The sequence below is a fragment of the Schistocerca serialis genome, chromosome 4, assembly GCF_023864345.2.
Source record: "Schistocerca serialis cubense isolate TAMUIC-IGC-003099 chromosome 4, iqSchSeri2.2, whole genome shotgun sequence".
In the NCBI taxonomy this organism is placed as follows: Eukaryota; Metazoa; Arthropoda; class Insecta; order Orthoptera; family Acrididae; genus Schistocerca; species Schistocerca serialis.
In genome coordinates, this window is record NC_064641.1 from 117,375,497 (window position 1) to 117,401,879 (window position 26,383).

The window sequence follows — 26,383 nt, forward strand, 5'->3', positions numbered from 1 at the left end:
CAATTGCGGATAAGGTCGATATCGTGTTGATGTATGGCTATTGTGATCAAAATGCCCAAAGGGCGTGTGCTATGTATGATGTTCGGTATCCTGGACGTCATCATCCAAGTGTCCGGACCGTTCGCCGGATAGTTTCGTTATTCAAGGAAGCGGGAAGTGTTCAGCCACATGTGAAACGTCAACCACGACCTGCAACGCATGATGATGCCCAAGTAGGTGTTTTAGCTGCTGTCGCGGCTAATCCGCACATTAGTAGCAGACAAATTGCGCGAGAATCGAGAATCTCAAAATCGTCGGTGTTGAGAATGCTACATCAACATCGATTCCACCCGTACGATATTGCTATGCACCAGGAATTGCATGGCGACGACTCTGAACGTCGTGTACAGTTCTGTCACTGGGCACAAGAGAAATAACGGGACGATGACAGATTTTTTGCGCGCGTTCTATTTAGCGACGAAGCGTCATTCGACCAACAGCGGTGACGTAAACCGGCATAATATGGACTATTGGGCAACGGAAAATCCACGATGGCTGCGACAAGTGGAACATCAGCGGCCTTCGCGGGTTAATGTATGGTGCGGTATTATGGGAGGAAGGATAATTGGCCCCCATTTTATCGATGGCAATCTAAATGGTCCAATGTATGCTGATTTCGTACGTAATGTTCTACCGATGTTACTACAAGATGTTTCACTGCATGACAGAATGGCGATGTACTTCCAACATGATGGATGTCCGGCACATAGCTCGCGTGCGGTTAAAGCGGTATTGAATATTATTTTTCATGACATGTGGTTCAAATGGCTCTGAGCACTATGGGACTCAACTGCTGTGGTCATAAGTCCCCTAGAACTCAGAACTACTTAAACCTAACTAACCTAAGGACATCACCGAGGCAGGATTCGAACCTGCGACCGTAGCGGTCGTGCGGTTCCAGACTGTAGCGCCTTTAACCGCTCGGCCACTCCGGCCGGCTCATGACATGTGGATTGGTCGTCTAAGCACCATACCATGGTTCGTACTTTCACCGGATCTGACGTCCCCGGATTTCTTTGTGTGGGGAAAGTTGAAAGATATTTGCTATTGTGATCCACCGACAACGCCCGACAACATGCCTCACCGCATTGTCAATGCATGTGCGAACATTACGGAAGCCGAACTACTCGCTGTTGAGAGGAATGTCGTTACACGTATTGCCAAATGCATTGAGGTTGACGGACATCATTTTGAGCATTTATTGCATTAATGTGGTATTTACAGGTAATCACGCTGCAACAGCATGCGTTCTCAGAAACGATAAGTTCACAAAGGTACATGTATCACATTGGACCAACCGAAATAAAATGTTCAAACGTACCTACGTTCCGTATTTTAATTTTAAAAACCTACCTGTTACCAACTGTTCGTCTAAAATTGTGAGCCATATGTTTGTGACTGTTACAGCGCCATCTATCAGAAAGCGAAAAATTGGTCCAACTAAAACATTCGTATTTCTTTACGTACTACACGAATATGTAATAAGAAATTAGGTTTCCTCCTTAAAAAAACGCAGTTGATATCAGTTTGGCCTATGGCAGCGCCATCTAGCGGGCCAACCACAGCGGCGTCTGGTTTCCCCCTTCAAGCTAGACAAGTTTCGTACTTTGTGGTTTTTTCGTTTGACGCTTATTTCGTGAGATATTTGACCCGGTCCCGATCAATGGACCATCCTGTATATATCGGCAAGCAGAGACGTTCTAAGGGCACAACCCACAGCTACCAAATCTTCCTCGTAGGTGTTCGCAATGGGGCTGCAGGAGGGATAGTCGATACTACCTTTGAGCCAGTGCCACCAGACAGAACAGTGTACTAACTCAATGGCGCCGCGGCTCACACACAACCAGATAATCGACCCAGCAGTAAAATACGTAATACGATACATGCCATAAAATAATAAATATATCTTTTGAGATTGTATTCCATTGGGAAGTTTGAGCACCACGACCACACAACAAGTATTGCAAAGAATGGATAATTCTTCTATTGGAAATACCCAGCAATTAAGCTAGTTGGCATGTTCCTCACTTTGAGCAGCTATGTCTGAAGTCATATTTTGTGGATGATTACGTGAATCCATTGGGCATAGTCGTGTACTGAAAATGATCACTGTGTGATTGAAATCTATATCCAACAATAAAATAAATAGGTTTCAAATTTATACAACCAATGCTGGAGTTTCCCTTGTTTGCAATGATTTCAATTTGTGTATAAGGCCAGCAATTGATCTGTCTTGTACAGTATCTTTCACTTCTACACCCTTATACGGTAGGGAATGTGGAGGTCGTAGGCTTGGCTGCTCTGTGAAGCAGGATAGGCGGCGGTCTGTGGCAGACCTGATGACAGAATACCGTGCTGGGGCAGGCACAAGTTATTCGGAGCACGCACTGTTGAAAACGGGGCTCAGCAGCAGACGAATCTTGCGTGTTGTCACATTGACCGAGCTACAGCGTCAATTACGAGTCCTGAGGGCACGGGATCATCGAGACTGGACCGTGGATTGAAGGAATCGCGCCGCGCGATCGAATGAATCACGTTTCTTGCCCATGGTTCATGGTAGTGTCTGGATACTCTGTAATTGAAGCGAACGGCAGCTCCAAACATGCGTCGTGCCACCAGCCTTGGTGGAGGCAGTACTGTACTTTTTACGTCATGTGACGAATGTTGATGCCCATTTTTTATTTTATTTATTTATTTATTTATTTATTTTATTTTTTTTATTTTTATTTTTTTTTTTTTTTTTTTTGAGTCGTCAGTGTTCTGACTGGGTTTATGCTTCCCGCCACTGTGGCAGCCTCTTCATCTCAGAGTAGCACTTGCAACCTTCGTCCTCACTTATTTTCTGGATGTGTTTCAATCTCTGTCGTTCACTACAGTTTTTGCCCTCTACGGCTCCCTCCAATACCATGGAAGTCACTCCCTGATGTTTTAAAGCGTGTGCTATCACCCTTTCCCTTCTCCTTGTCATGTTTTGCACACATTCCTTTCTTCGCCGATTCTACTCAGAACCTCCTCATTCCTTACCTTATCAGTCCACCTAACTTTCAACATTCGCCTGTAGCACCACATCTCAAGCACTTCGTTTCTCCTCTGTTCCGGCATTCCCACAGTCCATGTTTCACTACCATACAATGCTGTGCTCCGGACATGCATTCTCAGAAATTACTTCCTCTAATTAAGGCCCATGTTTGATATTAGTAGACGTCTCTTGGCCAGGAACGCCCTTTTTGCCTGTGCTAGTCTGCTTTTTTATATCCTCCTTACCCCGTCATGCATTATTTTGCTGCCTAGGTAGCAGAATTCGTTAACTTCAACAACGTCGTGATCACTAATTATGATGTTAAGCTTCTCACTGTTGTCATTTCTGCTACTTCTCATCACTTTCGCCTTTTTTCGATTTACTCTGTCCTCTAAATCTTGTTTACTTTCACTCAGGATAGTAATGTCATCAGCGATTCTTATCCCTTTCAGCTTGAATTTTAACCCCACTCTTGAAACTTTCTATTATTTCCGTCATTGCTTCTTCGATGTGTAGATTGAGCAGTACGGGCGAAAGACTACATCCCTAGCTTACACCCTTTTTAGTACGAGCACTTGGTTCTTGGTCGTCCAATCTTATTATTCCCTCTTGACCGTTGTACATATTGTATATGACCCATCTCTCCCTACAGCTTACTCCTACTTTTTTCAGAATTTCGAACATCTTGCACTATTTTACATTGTCGAATGCTTTCTTCCTATGAAGGTGTCTTGATTTTTCTTTAGTCTTGCTTCCATTATTACCCGCAACGTCAGAATTGCCTCTCTCGTGCCTTTATCTTTCCTAAATCCAGACTGATCGTCATCTAGCGCATCCTCAATTTTCTTTTCCGTTCTTCTATTTATTATTCTTGTAAGCAACTTGGATGCATGAGCTGTTAAGCTGATTGTGTAATAATTCTCGCACTTGTCAGCTCTAGCCTTCTTTGGAACTGCGTGGGTGATGCTTTTCCGAAAGTCAGATGGAATGTCGCCAGAGTCATACATTCTACACATCAACGTCAATAGTCGTTTTGTTGCCACTTCTCCCAATGATTTTAGAAATTCTGATAGAATGTTGTCTTTCGCTTCTGCCTTATTTGATCTTAAGTCCCCCAAATCTCTTTTAAATTCTGAGTCTAATACTAGATCCCCTATCTCTTCTAAATCGACTCCTGTTTCTTCTTCTATCGCATCAGACAAGTCTAATTTCCGTTGCACTTTTAATGTTATCACCCTAACTTTTAATGTCACCGAATGTTGTTTTGTCCTTCCGCCAATCATTTCTTTTTCGGTGTCTTCACATTTTTCCTGCAGCCATTTTGTCTTAGCTTCCCTGCACTTCCTATTTATTTCATTCCTCAGCGATTTTTATTTCTGTATTCCTGAGTTTAACGGAACATTTTTTTACTTCCTCCTTTCATCGATCAATTTAAGTATTTCTTCTGTTACCCATGGTTTCTTCGCAGTCACCTCCTTTGTGCCTATGTTTTCCTTCCCAACTTCTGTGATGGCTCTTTTTAGAGATCTCCATTCCTCTTCAACTGTACTGCCTACTGATATATTCCTTATTGCTGTATCTATAGCATTAGAGAACTTCAACCGTATCTCGTCATTCCTCAGTGCTTCCGTATCCCACTTCTTTGCGTATTGATTCTTCCTGACTAATGTCTTGAACTTCAGCATACTCTTCATCACTACTATATTGTGATCTGAGTCTATGTCTGCTCCTGGGTACGCCTAACAAACCAGTATCTGATTTCAGAATCTCTGTCTGACCACGACGTAATCTAACTGAAATCTTCCCGTATCACTCGGTCTTTTCCAAGTATACCTCCTCCTCTTGTGCTCCTTGAACAGAATATTCGCTATTACTAGCTGAAATTTATTATAGAACTCAATTAGTCTTTCTTCTCCCTCATTCCTTGTCCCAAGCCCATATTGTCCTATAACATTTTCTTCTACTCCTTCCCCTACATCTGCATTCCAGTCGCGAATGACTATTAGATTTTCATCCCCCTTTACATACTGTATTATCCTTTCAATATCCCCATACACTTTCCCTCTCTCTTCATCTTCATCTTGCGACGTCGGCATGCATACCTGAACTATCGCCGGCCGCGGTGGTCTCGCGGTTCTAAGCGCGCAGTCCGGAACCGCGCGACTGCTACGGTCGCAGGTTCGAATCCTGCCTCGGGCATGGATGTGTGTGATGTCCTTAGGTTAGTTAGGTTTAAGTAGTTCTAAGTTCTATGGGACTGATGACCGCAGCTGTTAAGTCCCATAGTGCTCAGAGCCATTTGAACCATTTGAACCTGAACTATCGTCGCCGGTGTTGGCATACCACGGCATAAAATCTTAGCGAACGTCATTCTGTGTACACAGTTTGACAGTAACTATGCCTGACAGACATATGCTTGAAAATATAAGCAGATGTCAGCATCTGAGAGAGACGTGTAATTTGGCTCAAGGAAGTCATTTTAAGTAATCGGAAAATCAGTCGACATTTGAATAGGAGCGATGTGACTATTTAATGGTGTTGGCGGAATGAGTGAATCATAGCCAAACACATCGTCAGGAAGGAAGCAGTCACCCTACGGAGACGGAAGAATGTGAGGTCCGAGATATCATCAGAGAGGCACTCAGAGCCCTGGGTTCATCATTATCATCGATCCGATGTACAACTGGTGCTCGAGTGACCAGAAGGGCCATTAGCATGTGGCTCACATGTAGGGGGCGGAGCGCAATCTCATTGACTGGAGCAGAATTATCTCCAGTGATAAGTTCCACATCGAACTGAGTCCCAATAACCAGGGAAGATGTGTATGAAGACATCCCAAACAGCAGTGGCATGCCAATCTGAGTGTCGTCCATCATACGGCCCAGTGCCCAACATCCAGCAGTGATGGTCTGGGGTGTCATTTCATTCCACAGCAGGACCCATTTAGTTGTCATCCGCGACACCCTTACAGCACCCTTACAGCACAGCGGTACGCCGACGATATTCTTCGCCCCGTTTTGTTGCCCATCACAGCAAGCCATCTCGGGCTTAAATTTCAGTAAGATAATGACGGGAGTTTCAGCTGGTTGTCTTCGTGATTGCCAAACCCTATCTCAGACAGCGAGATCACCAGATCTCTCCCCAACTGAGAACCATTTGAGTATTATGAGCAGAGCTCTCAAACCAGCTTGGGAATTTGACGATCTAACGCGCCAGTTGGGTTGAATTTTTCACGATATCCCTCAGGAGAACATCCAGTAAATACATCAGTAAGAGCAAAGCAGATTAACTGCTTGCTTAAGGGCGTTATTGACTTGCTCAGTCGAATGTTTCTGAAATTGTTATCACTTGTTTGTCTGTACACATACATCACATCTACCGGCTATCTTTCGTGGTGAGACTGTACTTGGGATATTCTATATAGGTCTTCTGAGCTTAAACAGGAAACAGTTTTCTGGCTTGTCATAAGATATAATTGCTAAGTAACGACAAGTTTCAATTACTTCATTTTACATCAAGACATTTTTCTAATTTGCAACCTTTAGAACACGTTATAGTTACAGGTAACAATACCAGCTTACCAATCAGTCTCTCCAGAATCTTTATTGAAACAGTCTCTATAGACAGGACATGCGGGCTCTGTTAGTTTAGTTCAGTTTCTTTTTCGGAAAGGTCACCTAACGACTGGAAAAAAGCGCAGGTCATTCCCGTTTTTAAGAAAGGCCGTAAGACAGATCCATACAATTACAATTGACGTCAATCTGTTGTAAAATTTATGAACATGTGTTATGGTCAAGAATTATGACGTTTTAGGAAAATGAACATCTCCTATGTAAAAATCAACATGGATTCCGCAAACAGAGATCCTGCGAAACTCAGCTCGCTCTGTTCCTCCATGAGGTCCACAGCGCAGTGGACAACGGCGCTCAGGTTGATGCCCTGTTCCTTGATTTTAGTGAGGCATTTGACACCGTCCCGCATTGCTGTTTAATGAAAAACATAAAATACGACCTTACCACGGAGTATCGGAGCAGACATGCGATTGGATTCAAGACTTTCTTGCAGATAGCACTCAACTAAATGGACAAATGTAAAGGTAATATCCGGAGTACCACAGGGAAGTATGATAAGATCATTGCTGTTTACAGTATTTATAAATGATCTAGTAGAAATCGTCGGATGCTCTTTAAGGCTATTCGCAGATGACGCAGTTGTCTATACCGAAGTAGCAACGCCAGAATATAGTAAGAATTTGCAGAATGACCTGCAGAGAACTGATGGCTGGTGCAGGCTCTGGCAGTTGACCCTGAACGTAAATAAATGTAACATATTGCGCATACATAGGAAAAGAAATCCACTTCTATACAGCTACACTGTTCGTGACAAACTGCTGGAGACAGCGTCTGCCCTAAAATATCCAGGCGTGACTATCCAGAGCGCCCTTATGTGGAATGACCACATCAAACATGCAGTGGGAAAAGCAGGTGCCAGATTCAGATTCATAGGAAGACTCTTAAGGAAATGTAACTCATCCACGGAAGAAGTGGCTTACAAGGCACTTGTTCGCCCGATTTTGAGTATTGTTCATCTATCTGGGATCCCTATCAGGTAGGACTGACAGAGGAGATAGAGAAGATCCAACGAAGAGTGGTGCGTTTCATCATGGGATCGTTTAGCTGACGAGAGAGCGTTACGGAGATGCTAAACAAATTCCACTGGCAGACAAGAGAGGTGTTGTGCGTCACATAGAGATTTACTATTAAAATTTCGGGACAACACTTTTCAGGAGGAGTCGGACAACTTATTACTTCCCCCCACATACATCTCGTGTATTGACCACCAGGAGAAAATTCGGGAAATTAGAGCCAATACAGAGGCTTACCGACAATCATTCTTCGTACGCACTATTCGCAACTGGAACAGGGTTGGAGGGATCAGATAGTGGTCTTCCAGTCTTATTGTTGCCTCCTGGTTCTTACAAATATTGTATTTATCCGCCTTTCCCTATTGCTTGTCCCTATTTTTCTCAGAATTTCTACCATCTTGTACCATCTTACATTGCCAGACGCTCTTTCCAGGTGAGAAATCCTATAAACATGTCTTGAGTTACCTTCATTCTTGTTTCCATTATCAGCTGCAACGTCAGAACTGCCTCTCTGGTGCCTTTACCTTTCCTAAACTCAAACTGATGGTCATCTAACAGAGCCTCAATTTTCTTTTCCATTCTTGTGTTATGTTATTCCTGTCAGCATCTTGGGTGCATGAGCTGTTAAGATGATTGTGCGATAATTCTCGCACTTGGAGCTAACCCCCTCAGTGTCAGTTACGGCCTGAAGATGATGCACTGAAACACCGGAACTGGTAACCATACAATAAATAACATCGTAAGTACGGCTGTAAGTGTTCCACTTTATTACATAAGTGAACGGCCAAAGTCCACAAAACCTCCAATCACGAGGACGGACGTACAAAAAATAAGAGGTTGGTTTGATAAGTCTGTTACGTTTCCATGAAGGAATGGAATATTTCTGTTTCGCTTTCATGGCTGGTAAGCTTGATTATTCCAAGGGTCGTGTAAAGAATTACAACAATGTACAGACAGCCATCTGGCTTTGTCAGTGAGTCGACTGCAATTGAAAATGGAGAAAATCGAGTTTCATGCTGTTATGAAACATTTTAATTTGTAGGGTTCGACTACAGAAAGAATCAAAACACAACTAGATGAAGTTCATTGAAGGCCATTTACTTTTGGATTAATGGATTTAAACGTGGTCGGACAAGCACCGAAGAAGGAGCGCGGTCCGGAAGTCTAATCCAGGTCACCACAAGGGAAGCCGTTGACAAAATGCATGAGATGGTAATGCAAGACGGCCGAATATAAATTCGTGAGACTGCTGAGACTGTAGGCATCTCAAATGAGCTAGTGCGTAACATCCTGCACGGAAAACTGGCTACGAAGAAGCTGCGTGAGAGGTGGATTCCGCGATTACTGGCAGTCGACCAAAAGCGCATTAGCCACAACATTTCAACACAATGTCTTTCGATGTTTGGTCGCAATGTGCAAGATATTCTGCGTCGATGTGTGACTGTTGATGATACATGGATCCATCATTACACACCAGAGTCAAAACGGCAGTCAAAAGAATGGACAAGCCTGGTGAAAGGATGCCGAAGAAGGAAAAGACCATTTCGTAAGCTGGTAAGGTGATGGCCAATGTTTTTTGGGATTCCCAAGGACTAATCCTCATGGATTACTTGCAAAAAGGCAGAACCGTGACTTGACCCTGTTGTGCTTCATTGTTGGAACGTTTGAAATTTGCATTAGCTGAAAAGAAGATCAAGTTTGGCACGCAAAAAAATACTATTTCGCCAGGATAATGCACCATCTCACACATCAGCGATAACAATGGCGAAAGTGCATGAAATTGGCTTCGAATATGTTACTCATCCACCCTACTCTGCTGACTTAGCCTAAAATGACTTCTTCCTGTTCCCTACCATGAAACTTTGGCTTACTGGGAAGAAGTTGTCATCAAATGAGGAAGCGATAGTTGTAGTCAAAAAGCATTTTACAGAATTTGACACAACCTTTTTTTCCGATGGGATGAAAAATGTGGAGGGTCAACAGAGTAAGTGTATATCCCTGAAAGGAGAGTATGTCGAGAACTAATATGAGCTGTTTACGAAACAAACAGTTTTTTTTACTAGACTTATCAAATCACCCTCGTACTTTCAGAAAAGACTTCCTGAAACTTAAATTTATACGTGATGTTAACAAATGGCTCTTTTTTCAGAAATACTTCTCTTGCTGTAGACAGTTTACATTTTTTATCCTCTCTATATCGTCCAAATACCAAAACTCATCTATTTCTTTTAGTGTACTCATCTATTTCTTTTAGTGTCTCATAACCTAGTCTGATCCCCACATTATGATCAGATTTAGTTCAACTACATTTCATTACTCTTATTTTACTTTTGTTGATGCACATGTTATATCCTCCATTCAAGACATTTGCCATTCCATTCAACTCCTCTTCCAAGTCCTTTACTGTCTCTGCCAGTATTACAATGCGGTCGGCAAACCTGGAAGCTTTTACTGCTTCTCCCTATACTCTAATTCGTTCTAAAAAAAAATTCTATGGTTTCCTTTACTGCTTGGTGAACGTACAGATTGCCTAACACCGTGGATAGGCTACAACCCTACCTCGTTCCCTTCTAAATTGCTGCTTTTCTTTCATTTCCCTTGACTCTTGTAACTGCCATCTGGCTGTCTTCCTATATTTTATCCGTGTTACCTTCAACATTGCAAACAGGGTAGTCCAAGGAACATTTCAAATGCTCTCTCTCTAAATCTACAAATGCTATAAATGTAAGTTTGCCCTTCTTTAGTCTGTCTTCTAAGATAAGATGTAACTTCAGTATTGCCTCGCTTGTTCCTACATTTCTGCGGAACCAAAACTGACCTTCTCCGAAGTCGGCTTCTAACAGCTTTTCCATTCTTCTGCAAATACTACGGGTCTGTGTTAGACAACCATGACTTATTAAGCTGATAGTCCGGTTACATAACCCTACGAATGAGCGTACGAATGACCGGCTTGCCTTCGAGAGGAATAAGAGCTGTATCTTTCGCTTGCTTTCAGTCGCTTGCAGTTCCATCACAGCAAGGCCAGGGTTGCTATCTTTGTAAGGACAGACCATTGTTTTTCTTACTACTGCTCTTCCCGAACCCACATGAGTCTTTCTCTTCCCTATTCCCCTGCATATTTGTTCATATTTGCCATGATGTCGGCGTAGAGCACACTACCCGTCAATTGTCTAATGAATACTGTTTATTGGCTAGAACGGTTTCGATACTTTCCCCGATTTTAATAATTACCTTCTAGCCGGTGACTCCGTCAGTACGTAGCAGCAGTAAACATTTTCCCCCAGCCTCGTATTAGACGAAACACATTCACTAACGGTTTCCTCAAACCACTGTAACACAATTTATCTTTTTGATATGGATAATTATCCTGCTGGAAGATGCCATCGGCAACGGGAACAATAAAGCATGAAGCGGTTCAGGTGGTCTCTAATGATGTTCACGTAGTACATACCGGTCACTGTTCCTCCGATTACTGCACCACAGCTTCAATGGAAGCCCAGGTCAATGTCCCCTATAGCTTGAAGAAATCTAGAAGGAAATGACTGTCGAAAGGACTGACTCAACATACAGAAAAGTCGAAACAACCACTGGTGCAATTAAAAGCAAGGTCGGTAACATTCAGAGTGCACTGGGAATTCTACAGTTTTCAGAAGATAGAGCAGATAGGTTGAGAGAGTACATTGAAGACCTTTGTGAGGGGTGGCGTGATACAAGAAGAAAAAGGAGCCGATAGGAAAAAGATAGTGGATCCAATATTAGAATCAGAATTTAAAAAGAGCTCTGGAAGCCTTAAAATCAAATGAGGCAGAAGGATAGATAACATTCCATAAGAATATCTAAAATCATTGGCGGAAGTGGCAACAAAATGATTATTCACGTTGGTGTGTAGAATGTATGAGACTGGTGAAATCGGACTTTCGAAAAAGCATCATCCAGACAATTCCGGATGCTGCAAGAGCCGAGTTGCCACAAATTTCTTGCCTCCTCCTTAGTTATGTGATTACCCACGTAATCTTCAACATTCTTCTGTAGCACCACATTTCGAAAGCTTCTATTCTCTTCTTGCCTAAACTGTTTATCGTCCATATTTTACCTCCATTCATAGCTACACTCCAGACAAATACCTTCAGGAAAGACTTCCTAAAACTTAAATCCATACTCGATCTTAACAGACTTCTGTTCATCAGAAATGTTTTTCTCTCCATTGCCAATCTACATTTATATCCTCTCTACTTCAGCCATCATCAGTTATTTTGCTGCTCAAATAACAAAACTCATCTAACACTTTAAGTGTCTCGTTTCCTAATCTGATTCCCTTAGCATCATCTGATTTAATTCGGCTACATTTCATTATCCTTGTTTTGCTTTTGTTGATGTTCATCTTATATCTTTCTTTCAAGACACTGTCCATTCCGTTTAACTGCTTTTCCAAGTCCTTTGCTGTCCCTGATAAAATTACGTCATCGGGAAATCTGAAACTTTTTATTTCTTTTCACTGAACTTTAATTCCTACTCCGAATTTTGCTTTCGTTTCCTTTAGTGCTTGCTCAATATACAGATTGAATAACATCGTGGATAGGCGACAACCCTGTCTCACTCCCTCCCCAACCACTGCTTCTCTTTCATGCCCCTCGACTCTTATAACTGCCGTCTGATTTCTGTACAAGTTGTAAATAGCCTTTCGCTCCCTGTATTTTACTCCTGCTACCTTCAGAATTTGAAAGCGAGTATTCCAGTCAACATTGTCAAAAGCTTTATCTAAGTCTACAAATACTGTAAACATAGGTTTGTCTTTCCTTAACCTGTCTTCTAAGATAAGTAGTAGGGTCAGTATTGCCTCATGTGTCCCTATCTTTCTCGGAATCCAAACTGTTCTTCACAGAGGTCGGCTTCTACCAGATTTCTTCTGTAAAAACTTCCTGTCAGTATTTTGCAGCCGTGTCTTATCGAACTGATAGTTCGGTAATTTTCAGACTTGTCAGCAACTGCTTTCCTCCGAATTGGAATTATTAGCTATTCTTAAAGCCTGAGGGTATTTCGCCTGCATCTTACATCTTTCATTTCACCTGGAAGAGTTTTGTCACGGCTGGATCTCACAAGACTATCGATAGTACTGACGGAAAATTGTCTACTCCCGGGGCCTTGTTTCGACTTCGGTCTTTCAGTGCTTTGTCAAGTTCTTCTCACAGTGTCGTCTCTCATCTCATCTTCATCCACGTCCACTTTCCTTTCTATAATATTACCATCAAGTTCATCTCCCTTGTACAGACCCTTTATATATAGTTCCAACTTCCAGCTTTCCCTTCTTTGCTTTGGACCGGTTTCCCATCCGACCTTTTGATGTCCATGCAGCTGCTTCTCTTTTCCGCAAATGTCTCTTTAATTTTTCTGTAACCAGTATCTCTCTTTCGTTTAGAGATACATACTTCTAAATCCTTACATTTGCCCTGTAGTCAGTCCTGCTTAGCCACTTTGCGCTTCCTGTCAATCTCAGTTTTAAACGTTTGTATTCCCTTTCGTCTGCTTCATTTGCTGCATTTTTATATTTTCTTCTTTCATCAGTTAAATTCATTACCTCTTGTCCTATCCAAGGGTTTCTACTGGGCCTTGTTTTTGTTTTTTTTTTACCTATCGATCTTCTGCTGCCTTCGCTATTTCATCTCTTAAAGCTAGCCGCTCATCCTTTACTGCATTCTTTTTCCCTGTTCTAGTCAACCATTGTTAACGCCCCCTCTGAAACCCTCAGCAGTCTCTCGTTCTTTCAACTTATCCAGGTACAACCTCCTAACTTCCTGCGTTTTCCAATTTATTCAGTTCTAATCTACAGTTCATTACCAATGAATTGTGGTCAGAGTCCACGTCTGCTCCTGGAAATATCGTACAATTTAAAATCTGATTTCGAAATCTCTGTCTCACCATCGTATAATGAATCTGAAATCTTTCGGTATATCCTGGCCTCTTCCACGTATTCAGTCTTCTTTTATGATTCTTAAACCAAGCGTTAGCAGTGATTAAATTATGCTCTGTGCAAAACTCTACCAGGCGGCTTCTTCTTTCATTCCTTTTCCGGAGTCCATATTCACCTATTATTTTTCCCTCTCTTCCTTTTCCTACTATCGAATTCCAATCCCCCATCACAATTACATTTTCGACTCCTTCAACTATCTGAATAACTTCTTTTATCGCATCATACATTTCTTCAGTCTCTCCATCATCTGCAGAGTTAGTTGCCATATAAACTTGTACTACTGTGATAGGCGTGGGCTTGGTATTTATTTTGGATACAATAATGCGTTCAGTATGTTCTTCATGGTAGCTTAGCGGCGTTCCTAGTTCCTTATTCAATGTTAAACCCACTCCTGCATCACCCCTATTTGATTTTGTATTTATAAAACTGTATTCACCAGACCAGACGTCCTTTTCTTTGTATTCCCCTTTTTAAATTTTCTAATCTACCTGCACGATTAAGGGATCCGACATTCCACTCTCCGATCCGTAGAACGCCCGCTCGGAGATCCGAATGAGAGACTATTTTACTTCAGGAATATTTTACCCAAGAGGATGCCATCATCATTTAACCATACAGTTAAGTTTCATGCTCTCGGGAAAAATTACGGCTGTAGTTTCTTTCCCCTTGCTTTCAGCCGTTCGCAGTACCAGCACAGCAAGGCCGTTTTGGTTGATGTTGCAAGACCAGATCAGTCAACCATCCAGACCGTTGCCCCTGCAACTATTGAAAAGGCTACTGCCCCTCTTCAGGAACCACACGTTTGTCTGGTTTCTCAACAGATACCCCTCCGTTATGGTTGCACCTACGGTACAGCTATCTGTATCGCTGAGGCACGCAAGCCTCCCAACCAACGGCAAGGTCAATAATTTAAAGGAGGGGGGGGGGGGGGGCTAGAAACTGATTGAGGATATATAAAGGGCTACATAACGTAGAGAACATTTTTGTTCTACATAGTTATCCTACCCTCTGTTACTTACAAACAAACAGTATTTATAGCAAAATGAAAATTGCCAATGTTTAATAGAGGCTTTATTTGTAATGTTTTTCGTCGAGTTTATATAAAACATGTTTCTGTTACCCATAATGAACTTCCGCATTTATCAATAATAAGCGGAAACTCTTGCCTTTGATCGTAATGCAAAACATTCTATTAAGTACAAAATGACAACAATAATTATATACATTTTGTTTGTTTGTGCATTTAAACTGTATTTGCGTCAAACGTATTTGCTTTGGTTACATAAAAACGCAAAAGTTAGGCGATCAATTTCATTTTATTATTTATAAATTGCAATTTATATCCTGTGAGGATATAAGATACAGAATGGACTAACACTGATTTTATGCGGTTCTGATTATGTGCAAAATAATTAGCCAACAAACAAAAAGACAAAGAGAAATCGTCGGCTCCCAGTTCCTCTCTTACACATACATTTACGTTTCTACGCTACTAGTGCTACCAAACTACCGGTAATGCTAACATTAATTACGTCATTTACGTCCTCTACCAAAACTATCGAATCGCAGTTTTGGTAGAGCGCTACTCTACTTGTAAGCAATCTGCCTTGTCGCCTGACTGCGTTTTTCCAGTATCGGGCCAATGAACCGAATTTTGTGTCCTGGTTTAGCTGTGACTGAGCATGCATGATTATTCCATTTCATATCCCTTCAAATTGTTCATTTAGCTATTTGTATAAGTCGACTTAGCCGTATTATGACTTTTTGATATTGCAGTCATAGGATACTACGTGCGTAAATACGCATTTGTGAACACTTAAAACACAGTCGCCTAATAGGTAATAGTTTGAGTTTTTTTCACACAGTACTTCTCGATCTTAGTTAAACCTTCTCTGTGTGTTTCTAACCGTGTTTCAACTACTTCCAAGTGTAAAAAAGAATATTTACAGCACTGGACGGAATTTCTCTCATGTCGCAATTACCGTACTTGAGAAAAATGGCAGATTTGTGTCGTTACTTCTGTACGGACCACCTGCCACACGAGGCTGTCAACAGAACTGAATTCCAAATTACTGTTTTGACACGTTCTGAGATTTCCACCGTTGTGTATCCGTACATTCAAGTTTTTACTGCGCTTGCAGACGTCCCCCACCGGTTTTCTACGATCGACTGGGATGTTGCATGTGCGTTTGCATTCTAACTCTTTAACGCCGTTGCCCGATTGCCTACACACTGCACGGACAATTAAAAAGCCTATTAGAGCGGTAAAAACATGGAATCACATCGCATTTGTCGACGCGAATTAGGAGGTGCGCTACAAATCGACAGATTCACAGTTAACGCCAAGATATGTCCCAGATGTAACCGAAAACTTGAGAGAAAACTCACTTCGTCAAGACGTACGTTCCACAATCGTACTGTCATCACCAAAGAAGGCTTTAGTCGTCCGACAATTATCTGGCATCACAGTTTTGTGAAACAATTACTGTATTCTTTCTTCGAAAACTAGCTAGAGCAGATAGTTCTGGAGCCCTCTCATGGGGAAAATGTGCTTGAGTTAACGGCAGGAAATAAACTTAACCAGGCTCAGGATGTCCATGTTGAAACTGATGTCAGTGACCATGAGGCGGCTGTAGAATAAAGATTACAAAGTACAGAAAACAGCTAAAACAAACATGAAGATTCACCTGTTCAGTAAACTAGATAAAAAAGGAGCTGTGTCACATCCCAGTGAGAAACTTGAAACATTTAGTTGTGGGTAGGACCATAAAGAGGAACTGCAACTGAAGTTTAGAAGAATACTTGACCAAACACTGGATACACATGTACCTAGCAGTACACTTCGTTATGGGAGGAACCGTCCATCACACACAGTCTCTGTAAAGAAACTTCTGAAGAAACGGACTAATACACAATAGGTGTAAAACAAAGTGTAAAACTGTAGATACAGAAATGTTAGTTGCAACACTTTCGACTGTTAGAAAAGAGCAATCTCTGAAGCCTTCAATGACGAACGTAGTAGAATATTATCGCAAGATATCTTGGAAAACAAGACAAATTCCAGTCACATTCATATGTAAAGATTCTCAGTGGCACACAGGAACTGAAATTGAGTGTAACAAAGCAAGAGCAGGAAGGCTGAACTCCGCTTTCAAAAATTTCTTTGCAAAGGAAAATCCAGGAGCAATGCTTCAGTTTAATTCCAATCAAAAATGAGTGATATCGATGTATGTTTCAGTGGCGTTGAGAAACAACTGAAAAAGCTTCTGATTTTGATAAAAATTCTATAAGGAATTTGCGGCTAGTTAGCTTCTCTTTTAGTCATGATATACAGTAGATCTCAATAACAAAAAACAACGCTTAGTGATTGGAACGAAACACATGTCACGCCTGTCTACAGGAAGGGTAACAGGGGTGATCCACTAAATGATCGTTCCAATTTAAGTTGTTCGTAATTGACATCTATAGTTTAATTGACGGCCTTTAAGTTTGTGAGATTTATCGTGTAACCGAACTTTGGCTGGTGCCTTTCAGTACTCATGTGGATGACCCCACACTTTTCAGTACTTAGAGTTAATTGCCACTTTCCGCGCCTTACAGATATCTTTCCTAAATACTTTTCTTGTTGCTTTTGCTCTCCTGATGACTTTTCTGGACAGTAAATGATCTAAGAAAGCTGCTCAGATTGTCTCCTAAATCATTTAGGAACATTAGGAATAGTGTTGGACCTACAACATTTCCTTGGGGAACGTCCGATATCACTTCATCTGCTTAATGTTAGTAACATGGCATACTATATCAATAGTAACCTCAGATATTTCGTAAATTACGTTGTTATCTGTAATGAAACACTACCTAAAAGGAGCTGTACAAATATTACATCTCTATGAGATTTCAAAGTGGTCCAAAGATTGGAAATTTGCTTCAAGTGTAGTCAAGAGCAATCTATAACTGTGTACTTCACAAAATTGGAAGGAAAATGTATACGCTAACTACACCAGTAAGTAGTAATTAAAATCATTTAATTCATGCAAGCTCCTAAATATAACAATACGGGGAGACATGATATAGAACGATCAGAGACTCCCGCTCGTAGGTAATGCCGGTACCAGACTTCTGTTCATTCGTGTTGCTGTTGCTGTTGTTGTGTTCTTCAGTCCAAAGACTGGTTTGATGCAGCTAAGCCTCTTCGTCTCCGAGAAACCACTGCAACCTACATCCCTCTGAATCTGTTTACTGTATTCATCTTTTGCTCTCTCTCTCTACGATTTTTACCCCCCCCCCCCCCCCATGCCTCTTTCCACTGCTGACTAGGTGATCGCTTGATGCCTCAGAATGTGTCCTACCAACCGATCCCTTCTTTCAGTAAGGTTGTACCAAAACTTTCTATCCTCCCCAATGCTATACAGTACCTCCTTATTAGTAACGTGATCTACCCATCTAATCTTCAGCATTCTTGTGTAGCACCACATTTCAAAAGCCTCTATTCTCCTCTTGTCTAAAGCGTTTATCGTCTAGGTTTCTCTTCCTTATATGGCTACAACTCCACACAAACACTTTCAGAAAGGACTCCCTGACACTAAAATTTATACTCGATGTTAACAACTTTGTCTTCTTCAGAAACCCTTTCCTTGACGTTGCCAATCTGCATTTTATGTCCTCCCTACTTCGACCATCGTCAGTTATTTTGCGTTCCAAATAGAAAAAAAAATCATCTGTTAGTTTAAGTGTCTCATTTCTTAATCTAATTCCCTTGGAATCACGAGATTTAATTCGACTACGTTCCATTATTCTCGTTTTGATATTGTTGAAGTTCATTTCATATCGTCCTTTCAAGACACTGTCCATTCCGTTCATCTTCTCAATTACAATGTCATCTGCAAACGTCAGAGTTTTTATTTTTTCTCCGTGGAGTTTAATTCCTGCTCCAAATCTTCCTTTTGTTTCCTTTATTGCTTGCTCAATATACAGATTGAATAACACAGGCGATAGGCTACAAACCTGTCTCACTCCCTTCTCAACCACTGCTTCCCTTTCGTACTCCTCGACTCTTGTACGAGTAATTGCCATCTGGTTTCTGCACAAATTGTAAATAGCCTTTCGCTTCCTTTATTTTACCCCTTCACCTTTAGAGTTTGAAAGAGAGTATTCCAGTCAACATTTTCAAAGCTTTCTCTAAATCTACAAATGCTAGAAACGTAGGTTGCCTTTGCTTAACCTATCTGTTATGAGATGTCGTAGGGTCAGTATTGCCTCGCGTGTTCCTACATTTCTACGGAATCATTGGTAGGATAGAGAAAAATATGCAGTGCATCTACAGTAGAGATGGATTACAAAACAACTGAGTGACCAATCACAGAATATCGCTCAGGTGTGTGGCACCCATACCAGATAGGGCTAGTAGGGTATACTGACTGTATACGGATAAGGGCAGCGCGTATTGTCTCTGGTTGGTTTTACACACGATGCAGCGAGATGGAGGTGCTGAAAAACACAGAATGGCACACGCTTCAAGGTAGATGTCAAGAATCTTGGGAAGCCGATAGTCGGTGTTTCAAGAGCCAGTATAAAGTGAGGAACATAGGAGTATACTACAATCCCGCACGTGTCGGTCCCGTAAGGACTGCGGGTACAAGATCAGGCAAACTACGGTGCTCACAGAGTAATTTAAGCAGTCACTCTTCACACACTCCATACATTACGGAATGGGATGGAGCCCCAATATGTGGGGCCGGCCGCGGTGGCCTAGTGGTTCTAGGCGCGCAGTCCGGAACCGCGCGACCGCTACGGTCGCAGGTTCGAATCCTGCCTCGGGCATCGATGTGTGTGATGTCCTTAGGTTAGTTAGGTTTAAGTAGTTCTAAGTTCTAGGGGACTGATGACCACAGATGTTAAGTCCTATAGTGCTCAGAGCCAGCCCAATAAGTGGCACAGCGGTAGGTACCCTGTTCCATGCATTCCACTGTGATTTGCAGGGTATAGACGGAGGTGTAGATGTATGTGTAGATGCATAGTGGAGACTCCCAAGGCACATCAATGAGACACGTTGTAGCACCGATATATTGTGATATCCTGCCACAGAACACGTGGAGGCAAAGCAGCAACCAGTGCAGCCCTCTGACGAAGGAAGGGCGCCCTAATAAAATTTAACTATTACTTTTGGTACCACATTAGCTTCGTCTTTAGATTACGAGTCGACTGATATTAGTCACGAGCTGATCGGCCCAGTAGATTACAAGTCGAGTTAATTAACTGCCGATTAAATCATATCAAATTAATTTTCCCCAGCAATTAGGTACCTCCGTGGCCTTGCCTAACAACATGACTCCGGGCTCGTGAATATATTATAATTTTCTGACCCCTAGTTTTATTAATATAAAATTGGTACAACATGGCATTTTTCTAGGAGGCTAAAGTAGTCGTTAGTTCGAATCTCAGGTCTTCCTCGCCGCCGGCAGGGCCACACGCCGTTTTTGCGGAAGACTTTCTATTCCAGGTGCACCAACTGTGAGGACGCCAAGAGTGCTTTCACGGGTCTGAACGAATACGCGAGAGGCACACCTATTAGGTTGGTCAAGGAGCATCTCTCCTTGTCGGCGGAGGTGGACGGTGCCGTAGGTCTTGGAACACTAAAATGACGGGAGGCGCTCTCGACATCCTAGTCGAAGCCAGTTCTTACAAGGAAACCTTAAGTGCGAGGTCGCTAGTTCAATCTTTACTAAGGCTCATTTGAAAGAGTTGTGTAAATGATCATGCGAGGAAAAATATTAGCTGCTAGTGACTCACCTCGTGCGTCAGGAGGGCGACACAAAATGACTGTCCGAGAGGCGAATAGGTTAACCTTCCACGGAATGTATGTGTTACACTACACAAAATGGACATCGTCGACATTCAAGAAATCTTCAAAACAAACCATTAATTTGCACCATGAACACCGATCAAACAATGTAGCGCCGCAGTGATCTCAAAGGTTCGCTCGATCAAGATCGAAATGATAATTAAGTCAAGACCCTAAGCTGTCGACAGGCGTTGATATACATCAGCGGGGACAGCTAAAAATGTGTGTCCCGACCGGGATTCGAACCTGGGATCTTCTGCTTACATGGTAGACGCTCTATCCACCTTTTTTTATCTCATTTTGTTCTATATTGTCAGTTCAATTTGTTCGGTGCGGACGTCCGATGACACCCGTTCAGGTTCTTCGTTTATCCGTTCACTCAGTATTTTATTACAGAGGGTAGCTAAACCTCTGACCGAGTATGCTGAGCTGCCGTGCCGGCTTTTTTTTTTTTTTTTTGTATTTTGTTCGTTATAGCCATCTGAGCCACGGAGGACACAGAGGATAGTGCGACACTGCAGGGATTTGTCCCTTGCACGCTCCCCGTGAGTCCCCATTCCCAGCTTAATGTTCACACACTACATTCGTAGTGCCCCTGCCCATTACACTCATTACTCGCGGCAGACAATCTTACCGAGTCTCGTAAGAGTTCGGGCAATGCATGTGCATCCAGCACATAAGAAGGGCAATGAACAGTGAGCCTTAACTATATGAAAATGGTATCTGTTCTTTAGGACATGAGTGTAATGGGCAGGGGCACTACGAATGTAGTGTGTGGACATTAAGTTGGGAATGTGGGTCTCACGGGGAGCGTGCAAGGGGTGTCCTCGGTAGCTCAGATGGACAGACCATCTGCCATGTAAGCAGGAGATCACGGGTTCGAGTCCCGGTCGAAGCACACACTTTCAACCGTCCCCGTTGATGTATACCAACGTTTGTCGACAGCTATAGTCGAAAAGCACTGCTCATGCTATAGTTGTAGTTCTCTTACGTCCATTTTCCCACTGTTGCTTGCTGTGGCGTAAATATTCCCTACTGTCCTTGCAAGATCACGCACACGAGAAAGAATAGTAGGGAGCAGAGCACCTCAGACTTCTCGCAGCACAGTAAATAATTTTCCAGCCAATTTACCATCCAGATTAACAGTCGGCATAATTGTATACGAATGCGTTAAGGCAATGAGGCTACTTGATCATGATACAACTCATGGTACCTCTAATTTCCAGGGTTCCTTTGATACAACTTTCCTCTTCAAATCCCAATCGATCGGAGTTTAAAACAAATTCGTTACTGGGCGATACGATAAGTTTATCTCATCTACAAATTTTCGGACCGATTCCACAGTTTCCTGTGCATCGTCAAGTTGGCGCTTTGTTTCGAATTTCGTTATCTTATGTCTTCCAATTTTTTGACGTGTATAACGTAGTAGCTCACTGTCGTACACATCCTGTAAATTGTGTCGAGGGGACACTCGAAACGCACAAACACCAGTTTCTGTAACAAGTGCGCCTTGTCGTTTCTTGACTACCCGTAGTTTTTCTTATGCACTACACTATCGTGTTGCTGCAGACTTAATCGAAATTTGTTCATAATTGTTCCTTTACTATGCTGCGGGTGATCTTCCACGCATATACACTCCTGGAAATGGAAAAAAGAACACATTGACACCGGTGTGTCAGACCCACCATACTTGCTCCGGACACTGCGAGAGGGCTGTACAAGCAATGATCACACGCACGGCACAGCGGACACACCAGGAATCGCGGTGTTGGCCGTCGAATGGCGCTAGCTGCGCAGCATTTGTGCACCGCCGCCGTCAGTGTCAGCCAGTTTGCTGTGGCATACGGAGCTCCATCGCAGTCTTTAACACTGGTAGCATGCCGCGACAGCGTGGACGTGAACCGTATGTGCAGTTGACGGACTTTGAGCGAGGGCGTATAGTGGGCATGCGGGAGGCCGGGTGGACGTACCGCCGAATTGCTCAACACGTGGGGCGTGACGTCTCCACAGTACATCGATGTTGTCGCCAGTGGTCGGCGGAAGGTGCACGTGCCCGTCGACCTGGGACCGGACCGCAGCGACGCACGGATGCACGCCAAGACCGTAGGATCCTACGCAGTGCCGTAGGGGACCGCACCGCCACTTCCCAGCAAATTAGGGACACTGTTGCTCCTGGGGTATCGGCGAGGACCATTCGCAACCGTCTCCATGAAGCTGGGCTACGGTCCCGCACACCGTTAGGCCGTCTTCCGCTCACGCCCCAACATCGTGCAGCCCGCCTCCAGTGGTGTCGCGACAGGCGTGAATGGAGGGACGAATGGAGACGTGTCGTCTTCAGCGATGAGAGTCGCTTCTGCCTTGGTGCCAATGATGATCATATGCGTGTTTGGCGCCGTGCAGGTGAGCGCCACAATCAGGACTGCATACGACCGAGGCACACAGGGCCAACACCCGGCATCATGGTGTGGGGAGCGATCTCCTACACTGGCCGTACACCACTGGTGATCGTCGAGGGGACACTGAATAGTGCACGGTACATCCAAACCGTCATCGAACCCATCGTTCTACCATTCCTAGACCGGCAAGGGAACTTGCTGTTCCAACAGGACAATGCACGTCCACATGTATCCCGTGCCACCCAACGTGCTCTAGAAGGTGTAAGTCAACTACCCTGGCCAGCAAGATCTCCGGATCTGTCCCCCATTGAGCATGTTTGGGACTGGATGAAGCGTCGTCTCACGCGGTCTGCACGTCCAGCACGAACGCTGGTCCAACTGAGGCGCCAGGTGGAAATGGCATGGCAAGCCGTTCCACAGGACTACATCCAGCATCTCTACGATCGTCTCCATGGGAGAATAGCAGCCTGCATTGCTGCGAAAGGTGGATATACACTGTACTAGTGCCGACATTGTGCATGCTCTGTTGCCTGTGTCTATGTGCCTGTGGTTCTGTCAGTGTGATCATGTGATGTATCTGACGCCAGGAATGTGTCAATAAAGTTTCCCCTTCCTGGGACAATGAATTCACGGTGTTCTTATTTCAATTTCCAGGAGTGTAATTATGTTTAGTACCTGCTCGTTGGACAACGATTGTCCTTTACTACGTTTCACTGCGGACGGTATTTGTGGATCCCTGTCGGACAAGGATGATGAATTACATGACTCGACACCTGTTTCAGTACCACTTCCACCTGCTCAGGACGTGTCGTCATCATTGTACTCCTCATGTACGTGTACGCACTGTCGAGTATATACGATACCAAACATTCCACTGACTGATCACGCAGAAACGCTAATATTTCATGTGCCACTTCTTTCTCGTTCTGCAACATTCCTGAGCTTCCTTTCTGACGAAATGTCAACTTCGGCAACCGTTGTTGTAGATATAATGCAACGTTTGCTTTGTTTATCGTTGCCATTGCTCTTCTTTGTTTATCGTTTCCATCGCTCTGCTTCGTATCAACACCGTTAGCATTGCTGTGAGTTACTTGTCGATTAAGCAGTTCAACGAAGCTCCATAGTCTCATGCTGTGCTCTCCACTGGGTACCTCCAGTCCTGCTCCCTGCTTCCAATATCAACCATTGTTGCTGTTGCGTGGTAGACAATATGTGGGGCGTCGAATACCGTAAACATCGTTGGCCTTTTGCAACCTCGCACTCAGGCGGTACCTTGTTAGTAGGTGGAAGTTCGTGACCATCGTCCGCGAGCGTATTGCCGACATCATGTACAAATATACATGTTGCTTACATCCATAGGCGCCATTGATCGCGCGACATAGTCCAGCACAGTCAGTGAACAGTTTCCGCGTGCTAATCGGTAGTAATTTCGACGCGACACGATAACGTGTACACCAAACGACTGTTGCAGAAATCATATCATGTTTCCTTGAAAGCAATTTCAGTGACCCCAGCGCAGGCTGGTCTCATCAATTCTCATGACTATTAGTAATTCAGCCATCTCTCGGTCCACTCTGTTTTAATTCAGGAGTTGGGACATTCAATACTTTCTCTGTAATTTGTATTACACTACTGGCCATTACAATTGCTACACCACGAAGATGACGTGCTACAGACGCGAACTTTAACCGACGGGAAGAAGATGCTGTGATATGCAAATGATTAGCTTTTCACAACATTCACACAAGGCTGGCGCCGGTGGCGGCACCTGTAACGTGCTGACATGAGGAAAGTTTTCAACAGATTTCTCAAACACAAACACCAGTTGACCGGCATTACCTGGTGAAACGTTGTTGTGAAGCCTCGTGTAACGAGGAGAAATGCGTACCATCACGTTTCCGACTTTGATAAAGGTCGGATTGTAGCCTATCGCGATTGCGGTTTATCGTATTGCGACATTGCTGCTCGCGTTGGTCGACATCGAATGACTGTTAGCAGAATATGGAATCGGTGGGTTCAGGAGGGTAATACGGAACGCCGTGCTAGATCCCAACGGCCTCGTATCACTAGCAGTCGAGATGACAGGCATCTTATCCGCATGGCTGCAACGGATCGTGCAGCCACGTCTCGATCCCTGAGCCAACAGATGGGGACGTTTGCAAGACAACAACCATCTGCACGAACAGTTCGACGACGTTTGCAGCAGCATGCACTATCAGCTCGTAGACCATGGCTGCGGTTACCCTTGACGCCGCATCACACACAGGAGCGCCTGCGATGGTGTACTTAACGACGAACCCAGGTGCACGAATGGCAAAAGGTCATTTTTTCGGATGAATCCAGGTTCTGTTTACAGCATCATGATGGTCGCATCCGTGTTTGGCGACATCGCGGTGAACGCACATTGGGAGCATGTATTCGTCATCGCCATACTGGCGTATCACCTGGCCTGATGGAATGGGGTGCCATTGGTTACACTTCTCGGTCACCTCTTGTTCGCATTCACGGCACTTTGAACAGTAGACGTTACATTTCAGATGTGTTACGACCCGTGACTCTACCCTTCATTCGATCCCTGCGAAACCCTACATTTCAGCAGGATAATGCTCGACCGCATGTTGCAGGTCCTGTACGGGCCTTTCTGGCTACAGAAAATGTTCGACTGCTGCACTGGCCAGCACATTCTCCAGATCTCTCACCAATTGAAAACGTGTGGTCAATGGTGGGCGAGCAACTGGCTCGTCACAATACGCCAGTCACTACTCTTGATGAACTGTGGTATCGTGTTGAAGCAGCATGGGCAGCTGTACTTGTACACGCCATCCAAGCTCTGTTTGCCTCAATGCCCAGGCGTATCAAAGGGGTGGTTGTTCTGGGTACTGATTTCTCAGGATCTATGCACCCAAATTGCGTGTAAATGTAATCACATGTCAGTTCTAGTATAACATATTTGTCTAGTGAATACACGTTTATCATATGCATTTCTTCTTGGTGTAGCAATTTTAATGGCCAGTAGTGTATTTGATTATTATTGTGTCTTGATCTGCAGCAAGACGAGTCTTCGCAGTTTCTTAACATAGTTTCTTAACTTTTTCGGCGAGCAGTTACCGTTATTCACGTGTAACAGCCTACCTGTCATTTAACGTGTTGCCTTCAAATACTATGTGCAACATCGTATCAGATTTGCCTGTTTGTTTTCTTCGTTTGTGGCTTCCCCTGTTGTCTCTTTCTTGATCAGTTAATCACTAAAACCAAACCAGACGTGATGGAGCCTGACGGCGGCCGCGGCCGGGACAACAGAAGAATCACAGGGGAGATTTAATTTCACCAGTTCAGAGGGGCATAAGAAAAACGGACAACTAAATTGTTCATTGACCTTCGTAAACCCCCACCACCAGCCACAATGTGAAGATGCGTGACTTCTACCAGCTGTAAGTAAGACAGGTTCACGACGAAGACGTGACTAGTGCGTACACTT

General features: G+C 43.5%; 1 protein-coding gene across 1 annotated transcript in view; it reads left to right on the top strand.

Annotated features, from left to right (window-relative positions):
- Window positions 1-26,383, top strand: part of LOC126474052 (juvenile hormone acid O-methyltransferase-like) — a 136,321-nt gene that overhangs the window by 89,108 nt on the left and 20,830 nt on the right. The window lies entirely within an intron of this gene.